Genomic DNA, 17011 nt, shown 5'->3' on the forward strand with positions numbered 1-17011 from the left:
ATAACTACTGAGTTATTAAAATACAAGTTCTAGCCTGAAACTGCCCTCATGGTTTTGGCGGTTTGGGTTTTTTTTGCTGATGCATAGAGAGAGCCTTCAGAGTGAGCAGAGCACTGACCCACTGGGCTGTAAGGGTGTTATTACCCATGAGATCAGGGTTTCCTTAGTTGAGTTCTAGTCTGCAAGTCATTGACTTTTATATACTGAGGTGTTCGAAAAAAAATCATTAAAATTTGATAGCATAATGTTCTAGTTATGCTCTGTAACCTTGTTTAAAAAGAAAATATAGCTCATTAGGCATAACATTAAGAACATATAATTTATTTATCATTTAAATAGCACCATAAATATGTATTGGCTTTACAGACTGGTAAGACAGATTTTGTGCTGGGTGCTAAGGTTGTAGATCTCTTGAGACATGTAGATCAACTTATGATATAGGGAAAGGTAGGAGAGAGACCCTGGAGGCCAAATTTAGGCTGTTAGGTAAGAAATCCGAGTCCAGAACCTCCATGGTAGCATTCTCTGAAATGCTTCCAGTTTTTTGTGTAGGGCCAGTTAGACAGGTGAAACTTCAGTGCCTCGATGCATGGATGAGGCAAGGATATAGGGAGGAGGGATTTAGGTTTTTTAGGAACTGGAGAACCTTTTGGGAAAGGAGGAGCCTATACAGGAAGGACGGGCTCCACCAAAACACAAAACCAGGCTGGTGTCATGTAAAATTGAAAAGATCACAGAGCAATTTTTAAACTAAGGTCTGGGGGAAAGCCGACAGGTGCGGAGGAGTGTGGTTCAGAGAGAGGCATACGAAAGTCGCAGATCTCTTTGATACATTTAGACAGACTTATGTGCAGTGCTGGAGAGGATCTATTAACAGGGATTCTCTATATCCTAGTAAAGAGGAGAGGACAGAAGTTGATAAAGTACAGGTAGGAACTGAAGAGAAACCATCAAATGAAAAAAAAAAGAGTCTTATTCAATTACATCACATGAAGGCAGACAACTAAAAAGTGACAAAGTTTGTAAGTGCTTGTATACAAATGCTAGAAGTCTAAATACTAAGATGGGTGAACTTGAGTGCCTGGCATTAAGTCATTGATAAAATAGGTATCACAGAAACTTGGAGGAATGATGGCTATCAATGGGTCACAGTAAATACTAGGATACAAAATATATAGGAATGACAGAGTAGGTCATACTGGTGTAGGAGTGGCACTATATATGAAAGGAAGCAGAGCCAAATATAGTAAAAATCTTAAGTGAATCCAACAGTACCATAAAGCCTCTATGGATAGAAATTCCATGCTTGAATAATAGCAGTAGGAATATACTACTGCTGACCATCTGACCAATATGGTGATGGTGACTATGAAAAGCGCAGAGAGACTAGAGAGATTATAAAAATAGAAAACTCAATAATAATGGGGGATTTCAACTATTCCCATACTGATTGGGAACATGTTACCTCAGGATCGCCACCTTGCACTTAAGCAGGGAGGAGTTTGGCTGGCTGGCCAGAAGCGAAGACATAAAGCTGCTGGAAGAGCAGTCAGCATGGTGGATGACTCACCACATAGGAATGTGGGGTTTTAAAAGGTCAGGGGCCTGCCCCCCGCCTTCTTTACTCAGAACAGGCTGGGCAGAACCTACCCTTCCTCCCTAATTAGGTAACAAATATGCCGGCTGTTTAGCTATATCTGCTGTGGGCATTATGCTAGCCGCCCCACGAAGTGGGGCTGGAAAGGAATTTTTCCCTTACCACTGTATTGGCCAGGTGCAGTTTGGGGGGTTTCGCCTTCCTCGCAGCAGGTTCAGGTGGGCTCTGTTCATGCATAGCATGACAGGTGGTAGGCCATACGTCACAACTCTTTATTTAAGTGTATAGCGGATGTTCAATGCAGGTACTCCATAAATTAAGGCACAAAAGAATGAAAAAAATGCTTGGAAAAGGAATTAAGGAGAGGTGCTTGGTAATTGAGCAAGCCGGGAGCAGGTGGGGACTCCTATGACTGGTATAGCAGGGAGCCAACCCCCCCATCATTATAGTACACCTTAACCCCTCCTATGAAGAGGCATGGTTGGTAAGGTCCTGGCAAGAAAATTGCTGGAGGGACCTGGATAAATAGGGGAGGAGCTGTGGAAGTCCCCCCCTCCAGAATTGGCAAGGTCCGGCAGTGAATCTGATGGAGAGACATAAATTTTGCACCTGCACTGCACACATTTTATCCGCCAGTTAGTCCCAGATATCAATCAGTAATAAAGTTGCGGCCTGATTAAACCCATATCTAATGTCTCCTGTCATTCTTTCGGCATAGCCTGACAATGGGATTCAGGGATAAAGTTTCTAGAAGCAATTATTGACTACTCCTTGGAGCAGCTAGTCCTGAAACCCACAAGAAGAGAGGCAATTAGTCTTAAGTGGAGCACAAGATCCAGTCCAAAAGGTGAATAGAACTGAAGTGCTTGGTAGTAGCAACCATAACATAATGAAATTTAGCATCCCTGTGGGGGCAGAGGATTCCAAAGAAGCCCACCACAGTAGCATGTAACTTCAGAAAGGGGAACTACACAAACATGAGTAAACTAGTTAAACAGAAATTAAAAGGAACAGTCACTCGAGTGAAATGCCTGCAAGGTCCATGGAAACTTTTAAAAAACACAATAATAGAGACTTGAATTAAATAATAGAGGCCCAAATTAAAAAAAAAAGAGCAAGAGGACCAAAAAATGCCACCATGGCTAAAACAACAGAGTTAAAGAGACTGCTAGAGGCAAAAAGGCATCCTTTAAAAATTGGAAGTCAAATCCTACTGAAAATAGAAAGGAGCATAAAATCTGGCAAATCAAGTGCAAGTGTATAATTAGGCAGGCCAAAAAGAATTTGAAGAGCAACTAGCAAAAGACTTAAAAACTTTCATCAAAAAAATGTTTTAAGTATATCATAAGCAGAAAGCCTGCAAAACAACCAGTGGGCCACTGGATGATCAAGGTGATAGAGGAACATTCATGGAACCAAGGCCATTGCAGAGAAGCTAAATGAATTCTTCATAGCAAAAGAGGGGAGGGAGATTTCCACACCTGAGCTATTCTGTTTAGATGACAAATCTGAGGAAATATCCCAGACTGAGGTGTCAGTAGAGGAGGTTTTGGAACAATTAAACACTAATAAGAGTTCTGAAAGAACTCAAATATGAAATTGCAGTGGTATGTAACTTATTGTTTAAATCAGTTTCTTTACCAGATTACTGGAGGCCAGCTAATGTGATGCCAATTTTTAAAAAAGGCTCCAGAGGTGATCCTGGCATTACAGGCCAGTAAGACTAACTTCAGTACCGGGTAAACCGGTTGAAACTATAGTAAAGAACAGAACTGTCAGACGCATAGAAGAATATGATTTGTTGGGGAAGAGTCAACATGGTTTTTGTAAAGGGAAATCATTCCTCATCAATCTATAAGAATTCTTTGAGGGGGTAAACAATCGTGTGGACAAGGGTCATCCAGTGAATATAGTGTACTTGGACTTCCTTTTCAAGAGCTTTCTGGTCTCTCACCAAGGGCTCTTAAGCAAACTAAATAGTCATGAAATAAAAGGGAAGGTCCTCTCATGGATCAGTAATTGGTTAAAAGACAGGAAACAAAAAGTAGGAATAAATGGTCAGTTTTCCAAATGGAGAGAGGTAAATAGTGGTGTCCCCCAGGGATCTGTAATGGGACCAGTGCTGTCCAACATAATCATAAATGAGCTGGAAAAAGAGCTAAACAGTGAGGTGACAAAGTTTTCAGATGATACAAAATGTCTCAAGATAGTTAAGGCCAAAACAGACTGCAAAGAGTTAAAAAGGACTCTCACAAAACAGGGTGACTGGGCCCCAAAATGTCAGATGAAATTCATTGTTGATAAATGCAAAGCAATGCACACAGACAAACACAATCCCAAGTATCATTCAATATGGTGGGGTTTAAATTAGTTGTTATCTTCAAGTTATTGCGGATAGTTCTCTGAAAACTTCCACTCAATGTGCAGCGGCAGTCAAAAAAGCTAACAGGACATTGGGAACCATTAGGAAAGGGATAGATAATAAGACAGTATCTCATGATGCAGCTATAGAAATCCATTGTATGCCCACACCTTGAATACTGCATGCAGTTCTGGTCACCTCATCTTTAAAAAGATATATTAAAAATGGAAAAGGTACAAGGGGCAACAATATGAGTAGGGGTATGGAACAGCTTCTATATGAAGAGAGATTAAAACGACTGGGACTGTTCAACTTAGAAAAGAGATGACTAAGGGGAGCTATGATAAAGGTCTATAAAATCATGAATGGTATGGAGAAAGTCAATAAGGAAGTGTTATTTATCTCTTCACATAATACAAGAACTAAGGGCCACCCAATGAAATTAATTGGCAGCAGATATAAAACAAACATAAGGAAGTACTTCTTCACACAACACACAGTCAACCTGTGGAACTCATTGCCAGTGGATGTTGTGAAGGCTAAAACTATAGTAGGGTTCACAAATGAATTAGATAAGCTTGAGGAGGATAGGTCCACCAATGACTACTAGTTAAGATGGTCAGGTATGCAAATCCATGCTCTGGGAGTCCCTAAGCCTCTGACTGCCAGGTGCTGAGAATGGATGACAGGGGTTGGATCACTTGATAAGTGCCCTGTTCTTTTCATTCCCATTGAAGCATCTGGCATTAACCACTGTCAGAAGACAGCAAACTGGGCTTGATGGAAGGCCTGGTCCATCTTTAGGGCCTGATCTTGACAACAGTTACTCCTGTGAGTAATCCTCATCTAAGTAAATGTCCCCTATTGACGTCAATGGGACTAATTGTACAAATAAGGGTTTTGAAGATCTGACTCAACATTGAGATGTGACATAATGAGGGATGGTAACAAATATTGAGGGGATGGTCTCTTCCTGTCCAAATCTCCCACCGATTGCTCCACCTGTAAGCTTCTTGATCTCTCCGCTGCCTTCAACACTGTCAATCACACCCTCATGCTCAACATCTTGCTCTCCTTTAACTGCCATGACTTTTCCTCCTTCTACTTTTTCTTCCACCTCTCGAGTCTTTCTTTAGTCTCTTTCAGTAGGTCATCTTCCTCCCTTCTCTTACTTTCCATGGTATCCCACAAGGCTCTGTCCTGGGTTCCCACCTCTTCTTTTTCTCTATATACCATTTTCTCATCTGCTCAGATGGATGGCTTAAACTAGCTCTACATTTCCATTCCTAGCCTGCCTCCTTTAAACCATTCCAGTATCCCATTGTGCACAATATTTTGGAGCAAGCCTCCCAGACTAGCTGACTAATGGGGCCAGTTCTGGGTTTACAGTGGCTTCTTCCCACCCCCGAGGACCTGTCCACCATTGCTCCTCTCCATCCCAACCTCTGCTCACTCCTCTCTGGCACCTCCCCTCTGTGCAACTGGGGACAGGGCCTCGGGGTAGAGCGTAGGTGGAGCAGGGGCGGTGCCTTAGGGCAGAGCACAGGTGGGTGGGGCCACAGTCCATGTGCAGGGGCTCACAAAAGGTTAATCTGGTCCTGAATGTGGCTCGTGCTAGTGCTCTAAACCAGTGGTTCTCAAAACTAGGGCTGCTGCTTGTTCAGGGAAAGCTCCTGGCGGGCTGGGCCGGTTTGTTTACCCATCATGTCCACAGGTTCAGCCAATCGCGGCTCCCACTGGCCATGGTTCACTGCTCTAGGCCAATGGGGGCTGCAAGCAGGATGGCTAACACGTCCCTCGGCCTGAACTGCTTCCTGCAACCCCCATTGGCCTGGAGCAGCGAACCGCGGCCAGTGGGAGCCGCAATCAGCCAAACCTGTGGACACGGCAGGTAAACAAACCAGCCCAGCCCACCAGGGGCTTTCCCTGAACAAGCGGCGGCCCTAGTTTGAGAACCACTGCTCTAAAATATCTATATAAACAGTACTTTGAAGTTGTGGCTGTGGCTGGAACTCAAGCTCTGAAGCCTAAGGACAGAGCCATACTCCAGGCCAAGCCTCAATTTCAAAGTGTTGTCTATACAGCTATTTTTAGAGTGCTAGCACAAGCCCCACTAACCCAAGTCCGTCAACCTGAGATGGGAGGCTCTCTCCAAAATGCTGTGTAGACATAACTTGTGCCTCTCGGACATCTCACCTGTATATCTCTCAATGAACATAAACTTAACAAGCTCAGACATATACATTATGGATGCTATCATCATCTATACAATAAATATTATTAACAATAAATAGATTGCAGATGATATTTTTTTCCAAATAAAACATTTTGGAGTTACCCCCAGATGAAAAAGTGTCTTCAGACTTGATCATGCAAATGCTCATTTCCAAATGTAGTGCTTACTACAGTGTGTGTTCCCATTGCTTCAATGGGACAATTCACAGTAGCAAGCACTAGAATCAACAGTAAATGTTTACAGAATTTGGCATGTGACAGAATAACTTATTTTTTTATGTCAAGTCAAAAAAAAAGGAAAAGGAAATGAGTGTCCGGTGGCTAAGACCTGCCTTGCTAAACTTCATCACTGAGTCGATTTTTAATGGATAAGTATTGTAGGCAACATTGGAGAGTTTAAAGGACCCCCTTAAATGTAGCAATGCAAATGGCGCTGCTGGAATTTCACAACTAATTTTCTTGGTATTAAAATGCTAAACTGGGTTAAGGAGATTTGTTCAAATGAGGCTTGGCAATTTTTCTGAATAATTTAATGTACTGAAGTTAAATGATTCTGAATTTTGTGCCGTTGCAGTTACAGTTATAAGCGTGACTCATTTTCCCCTCCCTTTTAAGTAAAGTTGTCAGAAACATATTGCATAAGTAAGTATCATGGGCAAATGGAGAGATGTGAAGCTGAATTAAGCTCATTTGGAAGAAAGAAAAAAGTAAAAAACAGATTCCATAATTTAGGAAGCTCTCCTGACTGTAGTGCTATGACACCTAAAAATCCACCACTAAGGATTTTTCTTCTTACTCATTAAATGCACGATTGACTTCAAAGAGTTAGAACCTCATTTTACAAATTTTTGTTCATTTTTACTTTAAAAGCTCAACTGCATAATTCAATTACAGTTTTAAAAAATGCCAGCTTGGCAAGACAGTCACCTGCCCCTTAACGCTGAAACATTATGTGCCAACCGTCTCCAATCTTCACTGATTAACAACAGCTTATTTCAAATTTATAGGGTCTATTACAAGCCATCTGAAGAGCAGCCACTGTGCCAAATCTCCCTTACTCCCTCCCCAGGGAATCCCTTCTCAGATGCTCTTTTCATATCCGGTAAACAACACTTTATGTCTTTTGCACAGATAGCAGATAATTACCATATGGTTAAAAACATGCTTGCTTCATTCACTTTCCCACTGTAAACTTCCTTCATTATGACAGCTAAGGAGCATCTAGGGAATTAAATGCTATAATTTACACACACACACCCATAGGCATAGTGGTTTAAAAGGTCAGTGTCTATTACAATAGAGGGAGAAGCCAGAGTAAGCGACTTTGTAAGAAATTATTTTTAAGGTCCAGCAGGAATGGAGAGAGATACCGATGCACAACACAATATTCTGAGCACCAAAATATTTTATCATTGCATCCAATACAGAAACAAAAATGCACACTCAGGCATAATGCAATAGGAGAGCAGCTATAAAGATTTGGGGAGATAAGTAACTAAAGGTGTCCTCTCTTGCTCTTCCACAGGTCTGAAAGCCTTGCTGTTGCATACATTTTATTACCATACCTGGGAATAAGAGATCAAAACCAATCTTTAAACAAATGTGTGAGAATGCTACCCTATCATTTCAATGAAAACTCATCCCTGTCGATACCCTAGGGAGAAAGAGAATTACCTGCACATCTCATTCACATAATGCACGAGACATGATCTGTATCCCATATAGATAAGGAGCCTAGAGTTTCAGAGATCTGTCATATACTCAGATGTCCTCTGGGGCTACATGTTTTTGGAGCTGCTTTACACAAAAAACTGATTATGATTTCTCCTAACTTAAATGATGGATTTCCTCCCCTCCCCCATTTCCTATTATTGTTGCTTGATCTGCGCTCTGAATTGCATGGTTGGTTAAAATCGAGGGGACTAGGAAATACACAGTGGAACTCTTGACCTCTTCAAGATTAATTATATGTGACCTTGCTAATTATTGTGGAGGACAGATGGTGGCCATCCCCATATGGGTAGAAGGAGCCCCCTCTCATTTGCTCCCCATCTGCAGGACATAATTGCAGCCCTCTGAGCTGCACAAAGGACTGTTTCAAGGGCAGGGAAAAGTGAGGAAGAAGTGGGGCTCTAGCCCCACAACCTCTGCAGCCCTGTCCCTTGCATCCATCAACGGAGCTGGCTGATGATGAAGGGAACTACATAGTACCCCACCTTTGGGGCTACGCCTTTGGCCCTAAGTGTCTGAGAGGCATAGGTTCCCTTTCCCACCGCCTTACTGTGCAACTCCTCACCTCTGCAATTTTCTTAAACCCAGTGCATTGCAAGTACCATTGAGTCCTACATTTCTATGCTAATCCTTTCCTTATTATTGGTAGAACTGGAAAAACCCTTTTACATTGCTTTCTACTGGTACCATATGGACAATAACATGTAATGAAATTACTTAACTGATTATTAAAAAGACCATTCCTGCTCACATTGAGGTCTATATACAAATTTCTATTGGATAATATCCCAGGGATTAGAACTTGGCTTTGCAGAGCCTAGAGCTGCTGATGCTCCCACAGTGCCACTAGAACACCCTGCAGAAATCCAACCAGGGAGCACTGTGGACAGTAGGTGCCGCAGGACGTACTGCCCATGCAGAGACAATCCGTACCTGCCAATAGTGGGAGAAGGGGCAGAGTGAGGGCAGGGACTTCAGCAGATGTTACGGAGCATGCCCAGTCTGTGTGAGCCTACTCATTACAAGCCAAGCAGTAAATCTAGGGGTGAAGGTGGCCCTCCTGTGTCCCCCCCATTGCCTCTGCACCTACAAGACCCAGAGCGACAGTACCTTGCAGCCAAGTGCTTCCCAGGGGTTGGCCTAGGGGATGCACAGCATCCTACACAGTAAGCAACTAGCATGCCAGACAAGCACAAAACAGTGAGTGCTCATTGTAAGGGTCAACATTTGGGCTTGGTTCAGAAAAATATCAAAACATTTGGTTGCATCTCAGATGTAGAATGAGTTAATGCTACCCAAAGGGGATGAGATCTCTCATACTCCAGCATCAATCAGGACTGGCTCCAATGAAGTCAGCATATAAGTGATGTAAGTGAGAACAGAAGGCAGCTCATGGGATCAGCACAGTGGAACTTTTACTTCTAATGGGGAGGCCATTGAAGGTCAATGTCCATACTGCAAAGGGGCACAGAAGTGACAAAATAGAGCAATCAGAGCAGGGCCGCTGGGGCAATAGCGAATCCATTGATGGTACTGACTAATAATTCTATTGTATTTCAAAGACAGAAATGAAAATGAAGATTTGCATCATCCAACAGTGGATATTATCCTGTGCAATGCACATACTGTCACCATTTCAGCTGGTTTAGATTAGTGCAATTTGGAACAGGTGGAGGAGTTTATTCAGTTGTTGAATACGAAAGAGAAATATGTTTTGGTTAAAAACAAAAAAAACCCAGACAAATACCTCCACCACTCTCCATTAGTGTGGCCTGATACCTGCTAACAACATTGACCAGATAATGATTGTGCGGTTTACTCACTAACGTCAATGGCAAAGTTACCATTGAATTCAAGGGGAGCATGACAGGCCCTAAACCAAGAGCAAATATTTACTCAATTGAGAGTTCATCCCCCACAAAAGCCCCCACATTGTGTTACCCATTCCCCTCCTATGCTGAAAATACACACTTGTCCTTGGGCATGGCATTCTTCCAGTGAACGATGACTTCAAGAACCATTGCTATTGTGGCAGGAAAGGAAGAGCAAGCCATTGGGGCTTTTAACAAACATTAAGATCCACTACAGGGCAGGCATGTGGTCTCAACGACTACTGCTTTATAGGTACTTATAGGGTGGGTGAAGCTGATGAGCAAACATCCAAGAGCAGAGTTTACAGGAGCAATAGTTGGAGAACAAACAAAAACCGAAAGAAATAATTAGCCTCTAACTTGAACAAAAACATACTTTTTTTGGCTAGTGCAGAATTTACTGTACTAGTGAACTTCTACTGCCATTTCAAGAACTACAAAGGAAGAGATTTTATTCTGGAAACACCACCACTCACAGTTCCAGCTGCATTTAGAGAACTCCTCTGTAATTTGGACAGCTGGATCCACCTTATTTATTTTACAGACAAGTCACCTTTCATGAGAAAAAACTACCACCTGTGGTTTTGTCTACACAGGAAGATTAAAATAAATAGCACAATAGTATCGGAACTGACCGCAGGGTTATTTAGAAGGTGACCTTCTTTTATTATATTAATTATTATTATTTGTATTGCAGTTGCATGTAGGAGCCCCAGTCATGGACAAGGACTCCATTGTGCTACACAGAACAAAAAGACAGTCCCTGCCAAAAAGAGCTTACACAGGAGCCTGTCAGAGGTGGTGCAGAGATGTATTGCCCAAAGGGACTTCTGGACATCCACAGCTCTTGGGGAGTGCAGCTGAGGCACTATAATTAGGAAGGTGCCACATACATTCATCTGTGTAGCCAGCACAGCTGCCCTGTGTTCAATAAGGATATGTCTACACAGCCTGCTGCAAAAAGCCTCCCAGCCCAGGTCGGCAGACTGGGGCTTGCAGAACTTGCACTACGGCTCTAAAACTAGTTGGTAGACATTGTGACTCAGGCTGGAGCTTGGGCTCTGAAGCCTTGGGATCAGGGTGGGCTTCAGACCCTGAGCATCCATCCCAAGCCACAACTTCAAAGTGTTGTCTACAAAGGTCTTTTTAATGTGGTAGCACGAGCCCTACAAACCCAAGTCTGTCAACCCAGGCAGGAGGCTTGCTGCTGCAGGCTGTCACAGGCTGTGTAGCTGCACCCCAAGGGACTGGTATGTGGCTCCATCTCTTCTCCTCTCCTTTAGAGTTGGATGACACCCCAGGAGAGGAAGACTCCTTGCATCTTCCCCACCTTCTAACTAATCTGGATATTAATTACCCTCCAAAGGAAAGATTTTTTCCCCATAAATTCCTTTGCATGATTTATTAAAGCTCTACCTGATGAGATAATGCCAATGTAACAGAATAATGTAACAAGGAAATGGTCTCCTGCTAGAATAAAAATGTAGAGGTGAAGCCAAGATATTTGTTTCAAAGCAGGAGACACTGAGCCTTTAATAATGTGATTATAATGATTTAATTGCTATTATACTAAATGATGCAGATTTCAACATTCTTTGTAATGGATGTTGGCACAGTAGACGGAGAGGCGCTATAGTACCATTAGTTGCCATTAATTTCTGATTGGCTTAGAGAATAGACATTATTTGCTTCAGCCAGTCAGAGACAAGCTTAACATACAAGCAGAGTGACCATGTGATCCTTTTGAGGACAAGCTACTCATTGACTGACTGATTTTAAAAAATTCCCTCCAGCCCCAATCTAAGGCAAAGTTAATGGGCTTTGTGTATGAAATCCAGCCTTTCCAATCTGTGGACAGTGCATGGGACAATTCCACAGTCCTTCTATGACCTACATTCCTTATGCACCCAGACACGTCTGTTCATGGCCACTGGATCTCCCCCACTACAAGTCCACAGGTCTTCTAGCCTGCCCCTCAAACCTCCTCTTCTACAGTGGCCTATCCACAGCTGGCCTGGAGCCTAGCTCTGCTGCATGCAGCTGTTGAACACCTTTCCTGCCACTTCCTGCTCTTACATAGCTGAACCACAGCCTGTCCTCTGTCTTGAAGGAACATCTGTGGCCTTTCCACACTTTTATTATTTAGTTATCAATAACAAGTAATCGATGGTAGTCAACATGTATATTATGGCAGTACGTAATCAGGACGAGGGCCCTATTTTACTGGGAGCCTTAAAAAGACAGATAAGCGACAATCCCTGCTCTGAAGGGCTTCTAGTCTACAGGCACAATCCAATGGAGGCTAGCAGATGGGGACATAACACAGAAGCAAATGAATTAACAAATGTCAAACATCCATGTTAAATCCAAGATGAACTGAGAGCTTTGCTCTCTCGAGTGAAAACTACATCATTTGGCTTGAGTGGTCTGAACCATGTACATTCATATAACGCCTGAGTCAGATAAAAGAAGTGAGGTTCATTATAAACTCTGTCTGGTTTTCACACCTTCAGAAACCCATCCAAGGCTGCTTAAGCTTCAAAAAAAAAACACTGCTTTCTAGGTTTGCTTTGAAGTCAGGCTCAGTTTTTACTGAATCTGACCGGAAGTAGTTAGTGAAATAACCCACATTGTTTCATTGCTGTTAGACTCTGTGGCTTGTACATCTTTTAAAATATTTCTTTTTAATGTACATTTGTTATGTAGTGATGATATTCTAAATTATTAAGGCAAGTGGAGTTAGTTAAATATACGATTTGAAGAAGTGCTAGTTACAGCCAAGTCCAAAAGATGCAGACATGAAGAAATGTATGAGGCCTTTGACGACAGTTAAAGCAAATGAATAGTATAAGCTGGACGGAGTTAATCAATTGAGTAAAATGACAGGAAGGAGCGTAAGAACATTGAAGTTGAAGGAGTTTTATAGTAATCACGGTTTCTGCACTGCAGCTGCTCCGCATTTGGTTAATAACAGAGTTGATGAGCTGCTAATTTGTATGAAACTGGGAGCAAGTTTAATATTGTTGGGATTATAAGGGAAGTCTGGAGCTGATGCTCAAGGTGTCTGGTTTAGTGTTACACTCGCAACCTGTTATGAAAACTGGTAGTGAGGAATTTGGTGGATCAGTGTGTGATGGGAAAAAATGCTGGCACAGTTACGGCAAAAGTGCAAGAGCAGATCTCTTTCACCTTCAGGGTGCCCTTACGATGAGTCTGCTGGTCAATGCAGTTTGAAATGGCAAGAGTGTAATTGCGTTTATAACATGGAAACAGCCCCTCTGCTCAGGTCCACTCACTCTCCTTTTGGATAAAGCCACACTGCCACTTAGAGATCACAGGAACACGTGAACAAATTATGAGAAGCAGCAGAGGGTGATGTCATGGAGAAGCTCTGACATCACTTTTTCAGAGGATGGCACAAGAGTGCCCACAGCACAAAGGAAGTCAGCTGTTCTATGTAAGGGTACATTTAAGTTTCCAGGGCAGCTTTGTCCAACCATCCCTCCATTGATTTTCAACCTTGGGTGTTTATATTTACCCTTTTCACATGCTGTACCCTCCATTCAATCCCCAGGGCTCTCAGCCTGGGGTCACAATTACCCAGCCCTCTCCATATGGCTAAACAGGAAATGCAGGGTGTGTGTATGTTCCAATATAATCTTCTGAGTGAGAGGAACTCAGGGACCTACGCCGTGCTCATATAGAGCTAATGCTGGCCAAGCCCATACATCCATTAGCTATCACCACACTGTGGACAATGGTGGTCACTACGTCCTGATCCAGCACAGCTGGTCAGCAATGTGTGTAACTTTAAATGTATGAGTAATCCTATTGACTTCAAAAGGATGTGCATAAATGTCCTGGAATGAGGCATATAATGGTGTCTAATGATGCAAGTATGTTGCCAGGTGCTATTTGCTGCTCATATTTAATAACCGGAGTCTGATCTATATTGTCTGAAAATAAAGTGCTTTATTACAAACCCTTAGTTTCAAAATATGAGATTCCTGTAATTAGTAATGGAAACTTGCAGTGTAGTTAGGTTATTGGGATAATTGGATACAGTGCCACTTACATGGGAAGAGGTCCCCTGACACTGCAATCCATCATGTTAGAACAGCAACTGCATCACTCGCCCCTGATTTCTAAGGGCCTTCCCGGCTGAATGTTGTAGCGATTCAGATCTTATATCTACATGGGCAATAGGTATATTTTCCCTACATGGAATGTTGAGGCAGTAAACAAAGGAAGTTAAGAAAACAGTTTTCATTATGTTTACCCTATATCCATGGGAAATTTACAAATAAAAAGGATTTTGCCACCATGACAGGATGAATTCATGTACACCTAATACGTGGCAGCGATGCTTCTCAGGTCACCCAGGGCTGTGAGTCACCTTTCTGTCACATGCCTTCAGAACAAGGGAGTCATGCCTATGCCAATTGGGTGTTAACTCCCTAACACAAGCAGCCTGTCAGCCATTCAAGCACTCTCCTCTGGGCTACACTAGCCCCGCAGGTTGACAATAGACGCACCTCAGCCCCCAAATCCATTTCAAGTGTCCCCCTGTGGCATCCAGCCCCCAAGCACTGGATACCCACAGAAATCCCAGATCCTCCATTTCAAAAGGAAAAGTGACCCCAGTTTACCAGCCATCGCTCCTGTATCACACACAGCACTTGAGTTCTATTATAGTAAAACAAAAAGAAATTTATTTAAGACAGAAAAGAGATTCAGATAGAAACACGTGAGAGTGATGGAAACAAATGGTTACCTAATAGGGTCTACATTTATTAATATTAATCTTTCCTACCTACTAATAGATTCTCACCCCAAAGTTTAGTCTTTTGCAGCATTTGCTAGCCCCATGGAGCCAGTCTTTCAGGAATTTCCCCTCAGGGAATGGATACGGAGTGTCTTTCTCTACCTTGTGATATATTGAATCCGGTTTTTGTCTTCATTCATAGACAGGGAGATCCTCTCGCTGCCATATCGTTCCTCTTCACTTTCAAGTGGTTTCAGTGTTTATAGTTTGTCTTTGATTGTTTTCCATTGTCTTTTCATTGACATGAACAGCTAGCCAGTGAGTGGTGACAACTCTCTCCTGCTTGAATGGGTCATCAGTGAGGCATATGATTGCCTGGTAACTCACTTTTATTCTAAGTCCAGTTTCAATATAGTTACATTATTCCTTAAATCACATCTCTCAATGATTATGAGCATCGATAAGTTACAAGCTTTCAGTAGTGACCCCACATGCTGCCATTCATAGATAAATACCACGAAAGTGGTGTATTTGGTGTAATGAGTTTGTCAGGTCTGAGACGTTTGTAAAGAATAGTGAACCCTTTAGCAGTTGGCACAAATGGGCCTCTCTGTCCCACTGGCATAAGGATAGAAGTTAACAGTAGAATTGGAGAGGCAGAGTCCCTTTGTGAAGATTTGTAAAACCCCACTTTACTGACAGTTTAAAGATTATTGGCAAATTTCCTGGTGACACAAGATGCAGCTCCAGGGAAGTCAGTGGAATTTCACTGCCTAGGCTAGTAGGGAATATTGGCCTGTGAGTTAGTCTTGTGCATACACTAGAAAAGCCACAGCTAGGAAAAGAAACTCGGGAAGAACCAAGAATCAGGGGGTAGCCGGGTTAGTCTGTATCCACAAAAACAACAAGGAGTCCAGCCACCGGATTCCTTGTTGTTTTCAGGAAGAACCAGTCCGCTTTATTCTGGTTCTCCCTGAAACCCACAGAATCACTGTGCTCTCTGTGCTCCATGGCTTCAACTGTGTAGAGGCATTTAAGGTGAGGCTTTGAAGTTAGAGGATGAGGTTCAGGCATTTAAAGGCCTATTCTCAATACTGGCACCAGATTCACAGCAATCAGCATTTCAATTGATTCAGTTAAACTGTTGCAGACACACTGAAATCAGTTTTGCAATTGGTTTAATATCAATGTAGAGAATTAAACTAAATCTGTATATGCCAGTTGAGAACCTGATTTAAGTGTGTCCACACAAGAATTTGAAACAGTTTTACTAACTCAATTTACAAACTGATTTTAGTTAAAATGGTGCAAGTTGTGTGTGTAGACAAAGCCTCAGCTCAAGCTCCCTGACTGAGCTGTGTCCCTACACTACTTGTCCCACTCACATTACTCCAGTTTCTTTAAAAAATTATGTTGCATCCATTTTGAGGATATAAGCAAAGAGGGCCAGAATTTGGCCTTGTATTATGAATAATTCCTTGTTTATTTGTTCTTACTGTATGCACTATATTTAGAAATAAAAAGGCTTACATAGTTATATATCAAGAACTGTCACTATCAGTAAGGTATTTCCTCTTAAAGTTATTCTAATTTACATTATATCGTTATTTACAGATGCTCTAATTATTATTCACCTAAAATGTTTATCTACAGTAATATACAGAAAATAACTAGATCTTGCATTTAAGCACATGCTTAACTTTAAGCACAAATTGTTCTACTGATTTCAATGGACTATTAATGTAAAGTTAAGCGTGTGCATGCCTCTTTGTAGGATCAAATCCTATATAAATCAGTGGAAAAATTCCCATTTAAGTAACGGGAAGGAGAACTGGGTCTTAAATGAGCAAAGTAAGATTTTCATTGAGATTTTACAGCTAACACTATGATTTCTAATTGTGAGCACATATCAATTGGAGCAACACTGACTGATCACTAGATTAACATCAAAAAGTTCCGATATCAGTAACTCAAACTTTTATGCCAAATTAAATGCAACCAATTTGCTTCTCATATTGGGATACCTAGTCTAGATGTGAATATTTGTTGCAAGATACCAGGCACCTTGGTTAATACAGGAATCTGGTACAGGCAGATTCATAATGATGATAATTTGAGAACTGTATCTCAGGAGAAAATGTTCTCACCTGAGTTTTGCCTCAGGGTTTATCCACTCCCTTGAACTAAAATGTCTAAATTTTTTATTTACTGAACTATGTAAAAAACTGATGCCCAATTTTTACAGTCTTAAAAATGGCATATTTCAATGTATTAACTTGTGTCTCTCTCTCTCTCTCTCTCTCTATATATATATATACACACACACACATATACACATATACACATATACACATACACACACACACTTGCCCTTTACCACATGGACTATATGTTGGAACAGAGAAGTATTAATCAGTTCCTCCTTCTACTGAGATCTGAAAACTCATAGT

The 17011-nt window shown here is 41.8% G+C and overlaps 1 protein-coding gene across 1 annotated transcript in view; it reads right to left on the minus strand.

The window, feature by feature from the left end:
* ADARB2 (adenosine deaminase RNA specific B2 (inactive)) overlaps window positions 1-17011 on the minus strand; it is a 430816-nt gene that overhangs the window by 380859 nt on the left and 32946 nt on the right. The gene's annotated exons all lie outside the window — the stretch shown is intronic.

Source organism: Mauremys reevesii, linkage group 2 (genome assembly GCF_016161935.1).
Source record: "Mauremys reevesii isolate NIE-2019 linkage group 2, ASM1616193v1, whole genome shotgun sequence".
In the NCBI taxonomy this organism is placed as follows: Eukaryota; Metazoa; Chordata; order Testudines; family Geoemydidae; genus Mauremys; species Mauremys reevesii.